Source organism: Sorex fumeus, unplaced genomic scaffold (genome assembly GCF_029834395.1).
Source record: "Sorex fumeus unplaced genomic scaffold, SorFum_2.1 ptg000098l, whole genome shotgun sequence".
NCBI lineage: Eukaryota > Metazoa > Chordata > Mammalia > Eulipotyphla > Soricidae > Sorex > Sorex fumeus.
The window spans coordinates 656461-664535 of NW_026606155.1; the positions used below are offsets into that span (position 1 = coordinate 656461).

The 8075-nt window shown below is 54.3% G+C and overlaps 1 pseudogene; it reads left to right on the forward strand.

Annotated features, from left to right (window-relative positions):
* The first annotated feature begins 7347 nt into the window (after positions 1-7347).
* On the forward strand, positions 7348-7634 carry LOC130042212 (uncharacterized; annotated as a pseudogene).
* The last annotated feature ends 441 nt before the right edge of the window (positions 7635-8075 follow it).

An 8075-nucleotide genomic window follows, 5' to 3' on the forward strand; every position in this document is an offset into this window, starting at 1 on the left:
AATGGGGTGGCATCCCCTTCCTATTCAACTTGGGAAATGTGGCCGTTAACAGGAAGTTGCCATGCCCTTCGCTCCAGGTGGGTACCTCCCCCCAGCCATCGGTGACCAGTGTCTCAACGGGAGGCTCGGCCTCAGTTTAGGTAGAATTCTGCTTAGGTTCTTACTCTGCCTCAGTGGGACTTTGAACGTGGTCACGTCACCCCTCTCCACGGACTGCGCCCCAGGAAGTCAGGAGCAGCCAGGTGGCCTCTAGCCCCAGACCCCTCTCGAGACCAGAGTCAGAGAGATCTTTGGGTTTTGCAGTGGGCACAGATCATCAGCTGCCCCCCCACCCCACCCCAGGACACACTTCTGCCTGGCCTCCCCATGAGTGGTTCACCAGAGCGTCCCTCTGGGGTAAGGATGGGTGTTGGATGGAGGTGGGGATGCGGAAGTCATGCCCCTTCCCCACGCGCAGGGGTCAGGGTCACTGTTGACTTGGGGCTGCCCTAGTAGGCCAGGGCAGAGGGCTGAGCCTATCCTAGGGAGGGCATCAACCTTTTAGAAACCCCCTCCTGCATACTGCACCCCTTAATTCAGGTGGGAGCCGTGAGTACGCAGCCAGCTGGAAAACAAGGTTTAGGATATTTCTGCCTCAGACTCTAAGAAGCAAAACCTTGAAACTATTTGGTCTCGGGGTCATACCTGACTGTGCTCAAGGGATGATGGCTGGCTTAGTGCCCGGGGACTCAGGCGGGGCTGGGGTAGAACCTGGTGTCCCAGGTGGCAAAACTTTGAGCGGTTATCAAACTCTCTGTCACTGTCACTGTCCTCCCGTCGTTGTTCATCGATTTGCTTGAACGGGCCCAGTAACGTCTCTATTGTGACAATTGTTACTGTGTTTGGCATATCGAATACATCATGGGTAGCTTGCCAGGCTTTGCCATACGGGCGAGATACTCTCGGTAGCTTGCCAGGCTCTTTGAGAGGGGCGGAGGAATCGAACCGGGATTGGCCCAGGTCGGCCGTGTGCAAGGCAAATGCCTTACCCGCTGTGCTATCGCTCCAGCCCTCAAACTCTCTAAGGGAGAATAAAGCTGAAGGTGATCGAATGATGCTGCCCCCATGTTTGAGTGATTTCCTCTCTTGTAAGGCCCTTTCTGTGGGTTCCTACAGAAGGAAATCCAGGGAAAATATTTTCCATTTGCGGAGTTGGCTGTGCTGATGACCAGCCCAGATCAGACCTGGATACAGGCCAGAGACGATGAGGAGGCAGGCATGTGCCTCGGTGGCTATATGTAGTTTGGTGGGGGGGGAGGCCCATGGACTCACAGACCTCATTTGTGCATGAGATCTACACGGAATTTGTATATACACAGGATACCCAGGGTGACGTTCACAGAAGTCCTGGGAAGTGGTGCCAGGCACAGAGATGGCAGTGCCTGGAAACGCATGTTGGTGCCCCTGCCCCGTCAGGTCAACTACACAACTGTGTAGTGGTTTTGTTAAGCCCAAGACTATGGGTTCTCAAGCGGCAAGACAGACAGAGACACGAACACAATAATGCAAAAGCAGAAGGAGTTTTATTCCAGTATACTGGGGCTGGAGCCATAGCACAGCGGGTAGGGTGTTTACCTTGCACGTGGCCACCCGGGTTCAATTCCTCCATCCCTCTCGGAGAGCCTGGCTAGCTACGAAGAGTATCCCACCTGCACGGCAGAGCCTGGCAAGCTCCCCGTGGCATATCCGATATGCCAAAAACAGCAACAAGTCTCACAATGGAGATGTTACTGGTGCCCGCTCAAGCTAATCGATGAACAATGGGAGGACAGTGCTTCAGTGCTATACTGGGGTCAGCTCTCTCACCCACAGAGTGGTCTGTTGATAGTGACCCCAGTATGGTGAAATAAAACTCCTACTGCTTTTGCATTATCATGTCTGTGTCTCTGTCCATCTTGCCGCTGGGGAACCCATAGTCCCGGGCTTAACAGTTTGAAGAGCTTAAGCTCACACGCCAGCCCTGGATGACCAGGGGTCTGTCTGAGATAGGTCCAATAGGGAGTCAGGAGATGTTGGCTGGGGGGTGCAAGTCTGGGTTGGCAGAGCAGGGAGGCTGGTCTGGGCATGTGCCCGCCTGCTGGTGAACACTACAGATGGGGCTCAAACCACAGGGTTGGTCTCCCCAGGTTGGGAACAGCTGTACCTGTCACCCCCAGAACCAGCTTGGTGGCTCCCCTGTGCCGCTGGGTGCACTCCCATGTTCGAATCTCTTCTGCCCAGCTGTGTTGGCTTCTCATTTTAATTCACCTCATCATTTTGGGGGTTTCGAGTTTTGTTTTGTGTGGGGCCGAATCTGGCAGTGCTCAGGGCTCCCCCAGCTCCGTGCAGTGCTCTGGGATCCAAAGTGGCCCTGTACTGAGCCCGTGGACTCTCTCCCGGCCCTAATTGGCTTCTCCAAAAGCCCCAATGAAGCAGCAATCAATCATCACAGATTGGCTTCTATTGATTTATTTTCTGATAATTCCATTTGCCATTCTCAAAGTTTTGCTGGCTCGGGGAGTCTGGAGTGAATTTGTTATGTGCTGGTAAGGGGCGGGCTGGGACGTGGGGGAAACCGGGGACATGGGTGGAGGGAAGGTCACACTGGTGGGGGGAGATTGGAATGTTTTATGCCCAAAACAACTGTATTATGAACAACTCTGTAAACCATGGTGTTTTAATAAGAAGAAAGCTCCAAGCTCTGAGTGAATCCCATGAGGAGTGAGCAGGTGAACTTAGGGGGAGACACAGATGTCAGCCTTGGGGGGGCACAGATGCCAGCCTCAGAGAGAGACTCCCGGACTCGGGTTCGAAGGTCTGAGCACTAGGCCTAGGTGAGGATCCAGCAGCCCATTGGGATAAGAAAGGCTGATGGTCTCTCTGAACCCCCTCCCCAGTCCGGGCATCATAGGTCATCCTGCCCTGCCTCTTAGGGAGCAGACCCCGAGACCTGAAGGGACCCCAGTGCTATATGAATATTCTGATGTGTCTTCCCTGTGGGAGGGGAGGCAGGAGCACTGTCTGATGGGAATTGACACTGGGTATCGTCTGGTGGAGGTGACACTAGGCACAGTCTGATGGAGGTGACACTCGGTGCAGTCTGACAGGTGACATTGGGTGCAGTCTGACGGGAAGTGACACTGGGTACAGTCTGACAGGAGGTGACACTGAGTGAAGTCTGATGGGAGGTGATACTGGGTACAGCCTGACAGGAGGTAACACTAGGGCTTAGTCTGATGGAGGTGACACTGGACGCAGTCTGATGGAGGTAACTCTGGGGCTTAGTCTGATGGGAGGTGACATTGGGTGCCATCTGATGGAGGTAACACTAGGTGCAGCCTGATGGAGGTAACAGTGGTTTCAGTCTGACAGGTGACACTGGGTACAGTCTGTGGGAGGTGACATTGGGAGAGGAGGCAGGCATGGCCCAGTAGGACGTGACACTGGGTCATTGAGGTTAAAAGGGGGCGGGGGGGGGGGCTGGAGCGATAGCACAGCAGGTAGGGCATTTGCCTTGCACGCAGCTGACCCGGGTTCGATCCCCAGCATCCTATCTGGTCCCCCGAGCACCTCCAAGAGTAATTCCTGAGTGCATGAGTGAGGAGTGACCCCTGTGCATCGCTGGGTGTGACCCAAAAAGCAAAAAAAAATTTTTTTAAATAAAAAAAAATAAAAGGGGGAGGGGCGGTGTGGGGAGGCGAGCGAGGTCTGGGGGTCTGATATCCCATGGCCATGGATATGTGTTGGTAAGGGGCAGGTTGGGGGACAGTTGGAGGAGGGGTCACAGTGGTACCTTCCATATGGGTAGGGGTGGCGGAAAGAGGCAACTTGGGACTGGGGCTCAGGCCTCGCAGGCTGGAGGACCCGAGTTTGATCCCCAGCACTGCCTGCTCACCTCACCTGACCCAGGATGGTCCTGGTGGCCCCTCCCCCATGAAAACCCAAAGCAATCTGGTCTTTTCTCTCCCGCCCATGGCATGTTGAGTGCTGGGCTGCACAGATCTGGAGAAAGTAGCTCCTTTTCTATAGTACCCATGAGGTTCTGGAAGGTTCTGAAGTGCCGACAGAGACCCGGATGGGGAGGCGAATTCCTGGAGGGAGAAGCGGGCTTGGCCTCCCTGGAATTCCTTCCCCTTCCTTCTCATCCACCCGGGCTAGGCCTTTCTCTCCAGCCGGCTCCGTTCCACTTCTCTGGCTGCGTCAGGAATTACCTCTCCTTTGGGCCAAAGACAAAAAAGAAAGCGGACTTGTTTCCAGGATTATTAAATTACATTCAGCGTATTCTTCCCGAGCGCGCCCGTCTTAGTGGGGTTTAGGGCTGTGTTCGGGCCAGCCCAGCTCCGGTTACTCCTAATGAGGATAATGATCAGGAGGCTTAGCGATAATTCTTCATTGATTCTCTAGTGCCTGTAGATCCTGGCCTGGCTGGGCCGGGAGATCAACAGAGGGTTCCCGGCCCATGGCGGCCACTCACCTGGGTGTGCCGGGGGCCGGGGCCTCTTCCCCGGGTGGCTTGAGAGCAGCCGTTGGGGGCTCTGAGGATGGGATTAAACACCAGCTTACACCCTGGGAGGGGAATGAAGGTTTGAGCAAGAAATAAAAACCTAAACAACACACATCAAAAAAAAAAAAAAAAACGCAGCTAATTCCGTCCTGTCAGCGGTGGATATTAAAGACCATTTGCTGGCAGGGCCCGTGATGTCGGGTCCACAATGGTCCTACTGTTAAGTTTTAATTTAATTTTCAGAGAAGTAAGTGAAGCCTCAAAAGTGCCGGCTGGGAGCTCTGCTTCCCTGCGGGTGCTGTGGGTTTTTTCCCCGGACCCTGCCCAGCGGGTCCCTGTCTCTATGGGAGCAGAGTGGGGACCCTAGCCAGCCTCTGGCCTGGCTGTTTCATGAGCAGCTGCTTTGTGCGGACCTTTTCTCTTGCTGTGTCTCTCCAGGCCACGGAAGATGACAGAGGGGCTCTGAGAAGCAGTGTCGCCCAGCCAAGGGGCCAAGCTGTGACCCCAGCCCATCTGACCTTATTCCTGCTCCTGCCCTATCTATTCTCTGCTGCCATCTGCCCCCTGGGACCGGGATGCCACACCTCTGTTCCTGCTGGGGTTCGGGTCTTTAGGAGCTGGGGATTTCTCAGGCGCTGGGTGGAAGACTAGCTGCCTCCCTCTGCTCAGCTACCCTAGCTGCTCTCTTGTCCCCACCTTCTCCTTTCTCAGAACTTGTTCGTGTCCCCAGAGCTCTGTACTGTCCTTTCCATTGGGCACCTGGAGGCGACTTTTATTGAAACCCATGTTACTGCGGGGGAGTGGTAAGGCTGGGAGCTGAACACAGTTCCTGGGGTGGTTTGAGTGTTCATTTTGGTGTGGTTTCAGGGCCTCATCTGGCTGTGCTCAGGGCTTACTCTTGGATTTATGCTCTGGGGTCACTCCTGCTGGTACTCAGGGGACAAAAATGGGGTGCCCAGGATCGAATCCAGGTCAGCTGCATACAAGTGCCCTATCCACTGTACTCTCTTTCTGGCCCCTGAACTATAGTTTCTGATTTGCCCCAGGCCTCTGCCACTCCTTCTGGGGGATGAATATTTGGAATATTTGCTGGAGGGAAGAGCGGAGGTATTTTTGGTCATGTCAAGCTATGATCTTTCTAGCCCCAGTTCATTACATTTTCTCTTTATCAGAAACAGTGTTGAACCTTGTCAGTGCCTTTTCTGCCAGCTTTAGGGGACTAGGCGATCTGTGCCTTTTATGGACATAGTGCGTCCCATCCATCAATTTCTGCCTGCTGGACCATCCTTGCATTCCTGGAAGAACCCCATTGTTCTTGATGTGTGTTCTTTTCCTTGCGTCGTTGCATTCAGATTGCCAGGATTCTGGTGAGGATCTTTGCCTCTGTGTTCAAGTAAAAGAGAAGGAAATAAAGTGTTCAGGAGGAGAGAGAGCACAGACAGAGACATGCTCTGTTGAGCATCTATCAATGACTCATACCTTCAAGGATACTCGGCTTGGACACTCAGGCATGGTGGTTTGGGCCTGACCGGTGCTCAGGGCCACGAGTACCACTCCCAGCAGTGCTGGCAGGGCACGGAGTGCGATGGATGGACTCAGGACCTTATACGTACAAGGCCCCAGTTCCCTCAGGTCTGTCCATCTTTTAGGGGCAGGAGGTCGCTTCTGGAGAATGGCCTGTGGATGTGTGCAGGAGACTTCCTGGGAGGGGCATCAGGGCTGCTGCCAGGGTGGGGAGTGGGAACCGTCACAAGAGACATGAGCCTGCAGAAATGTCCCTGACCTCTCGGGTGATTCTGTGGACTCAAGAGTCTGCCCACGCGACTGATCTGGGTTCAGTTCGTGGCATCCCATAGGGTCCCCCGAGCACCGCCAGGAGTAATTCCTGAGTTCAGAGCCAGGAGTAACCCCTATGCATCCCCAGGTGTGACACCCCACACACACACACTCAAAAAAAAAAAAGACCAAAAATGTTAATTTAATTTTTTAAAAGACAGAAAGGGGGCCAGAGCGATAGCATAGCAGGTAGGGCGTTTGCCTTGCACGCGGCCAATCTGGGCTCAATCCCCAGCATCCCATATGGTCCCCCACGTACCACCAGGAGTAACCCCTGAGCATCGCTGGGTGTGACCCCAAAGGCAAAAAATAAAATTAAACTAAATTAAAAAATAACTAAAAGACAGAGTATTACAAAGGCCTCACAGTGACAGGCCGAGGCTCCCTGGAGGAAGAGCAACACCCCCCACCCCCACCCCAGCCCCACCACCACTTTCTGGAGGAGGAAGCAGAAAAGTGATTTTCTTACCAATACCCTTGCCCTATCCCAGACAGCCTATTCGGTGCCCAAAGTCGATAGACCAGCTCGGTTTGGAGGACCGCCCTCTGGGGAGAGGTCAAAGTTCATGCACGCATGTGCGTTACTCTGCATGTGTGTGCTCCCATGTGCACGTGCAGATGCCTTGGCCCGTGCTGCACACATCTTTGCATGTACTGCATGTGAGCACAGATGTGCATGGGTAAGCACAGCCTGTGTGTGAGATGGAGTCCCAGTACCTACTTCCTGTTCGCCCCCTACTCCCACCTATGGTGCTCGCTCCCAAGCTCCCAGCATCTCCGTGCTCTCTGCTGCCCCCAGGGGTGCTGCTCAGGTCAAAGCGAGCTGCATGGTGTTTGGGCCTGAGCTAGGACAGCCGGTGATGTGCTTTGCTTGGTGCACAGCCCGGGTTCAATCCCTGAAACCCCCATATGGCCCCCTGAGCTCTGCCCGGAGTCACCCCTGAGCACAGCAGACTGTGGCCGCGAAACACAAACTGTGTGAAGTTCAATCTCTGTTGTCTGCCCTTTACTCATCTGTAAAATGGGTTTAGACCTGGCGCCTGGCCACCGCATGCCAGGCTCACAGAGAGAGCGTCTCCCGGAGGAAGCTGAGGCATGATGGCCCGAGTGCCGGCCGTTCATGTGCAATTTTCCTCCCACAGCTCGTGGGCACTGTTGCCACAGCGATGGCAACTGGGCGGTGTCGCTATCTATCAGGAACAGTCAAAGAAGTCCACGGTCAGATACTGTGCGCAGAAGGGGGGGTTTCTGCTGGGCACTGAGGACTGCTACAATTTTTTTAAATGGGTTTACCAGCCCCTGGCTTCGATGATTTAGAGTGTTTGTAAAGGGCTTAGAACTGTGGGGACCTCCCAGCAAACTCTGTGTTTGTTCAACCAACAGGCCCAATTTTAGGACGGGCATGGGTCGGTGGCTCTTCCGTGCTTTCTCCCATTTCCTGGCCCCAGAAGAATCCATTCCTGGAAACCATGCCATGCTGGAGTCTCCTATACCCCTTATTATGGAGCCTGGGGTTCCAGGATCTTCAGGAGTCTCATCTGGGCCCACCTCAGGTCACACACTAAGGGACTGTCTCTGGCCTGTGTTAAATTCTCAGGTCTTCACGCTGATGCATATAAGCCACTGGCCCTGGAGAGGGTTTGGAGGGGTGGGATGCTGCACCGCAGTGGGAGGTCTGGGTCCAACTCCTGGAACTTACACATGGTCTCCCAGCTAC